A 1990-nucleotide genomic window follows, 5' to 3' on the forward strand; every position below is an offset into this window, starting at 1 on the left:
AGCAGTAACTGAACTAATTCCAAATTGCAATACCATTCGAAGGTCAATCTTTCCACTACATCTAGCATTACAGAAAATTAAATACAGACAAAATTCACTGAAGCAAGTACTTTTCTATTACATTTCATTATGACATGATTCTTCACCAGTGCTAATTAAGATCCAACCTTTTCACTGTACATCTGGAAGTAATGCATAGGGATCACCAATTTGATGGTATGGACTTGTGTGTAACTGCTACTTAGAATTATACATATACACAAATGTACTCGGTTCATTTCTTGAGTAAAAATCTTGCTAGTGTGCCTCATAAAATTAACCTGAGTACTTGGAAAGCAAAGGTCATAAAGTCCTTTCAGTTTACAGATGCCTGCAAGCTGCTTTCAGTGCTTTCCAGTTATGTTAATTTTTAATATTTCTAGGCATTAAATTTATTAATGTCAGCTGTTTCATTTATGTATCTGCTGAGTATCACATGGTAGGAGTTCACCGCATTGTGACAAATTAACAAATTTTGCAAGCATACACTTGATATTCAGTATTATTTCATCCACCAAATCATCAGACTGTTGTTGATATGGTAAAATGTGCATCTTTACCACAATTAAAATATTAAACAAATGCATATGACTGGCTGCTAAAATTAGTTCTTGATATTCGTGAATTTCTTGAGATGCACTGAATCATGTTATTCATTGTTCAGTCAATAAATCAGTGATGATCTGAGTGCTAACATATCAACTAAGAGATAAGCTTTGGCCCATATGGTGAAGTGATTAAAAACAACCATTATATACCAGTTATCTCAGTCAGTCTCTGGGAGAATACCAGCTATACCCAGAGATATTCTCTGTACTACAGAACATAAAACTCTGTTAGAATTTGTCCCATTTTGGCCAGAAAGTTCTCTGGATAGCACACAAAGTACAGTCATTGTAAATGTATCAAGTTTGTTTGTTTTGAATTTCGCGCAAAGCTACAAGAAGGCTATCTGCGCTAGCCGTCCATAATTTAGCAGTGTAAGGCTAGAGGGAAGGCAGTTAGTCATCACCACCCAACGCCAACTCTTGGGCTACTCTTTTACCAACGAATAGTGGGATTGACTATCACATTATAATACCTCCACGGCTGAAAGGGCGAGCATATTTAGTGGGATGGGGATTCGAACCCTCAGATTGAGAGTCGAGCACCCTAACCACCAGGCTACGCCGGGCTCGAAATGTATCAAGAAAACCACTTCTGCACATTAGCAGAGATGAAGGAAACACCTTGGCAATCTTTTGTTCCTGCATTATGCATATTTCGAAAGTGATCTGGAAACCAATAGCTGCATCAAATATTGAGAATCACATCTTAGTGGTTTTTAGTAATGGTACAACTTTCACATACTGATAACTGCTTTTACAAGTGTTTCAGGTTATGTGCATCCTCTGTCTGCAGTGGTTGTGTTTGACCTGAAAGTCGTGCCCATGTTAGATCTGTGTTCACCAGTTGCTCTATTCAGAGCTCCTCAAGTATTATTCACGAGGTCCATTCAATAATTCCTAAACTTTTTCATTCCTGAGACCAAGATGTATTTGGAAAAAGTTTAACTCCTTAGTGTATCTTCCTTTCTATTGACAGTGACTACTGGAAAATTCTAAGCACTTTCAAAAATTATGTTAATGCATCGTTCAACAACAATGGTTTATCTGCACTGGCTATGTCCTTAATGCCCCCCAAAAAGGCTGTGTGGTGGGTGTTTTATTGAGTGCATGTCACATGTATCTATGTGATGTTATTTGGTTCCACAAAAACATCTATGTAATCAACCAGTCACCCACTGAGTTCCTGTCATACTGTTAAATCTACATCACTTACACAAGCAACCAAGTTATCAAGCAATGATCTCTAATGTTCTGGAAACTGTGCATTTACTCTTAAATGTAGTGAAACCAAAGTGAAAATAGTTGTACTGCTCATTCTAACAATTTCTTGTTTATTCATTATT

Source organism: Limulus polyphemus, unplaced genomic scaffold (assembly GCF_000517525.1).
Source record: "Limulus polyphemus unplaced genomic scaffold, Limulus_polyphemus-2.1.2 Scaffold1483, whole genome shotgun sequence".
Lineage (NCBI taxonomy): Eukaryota > Metazoa > Arthropoda > Merostomata > Xiphosura > Limulidae > Limulus > Limulus polyphemus.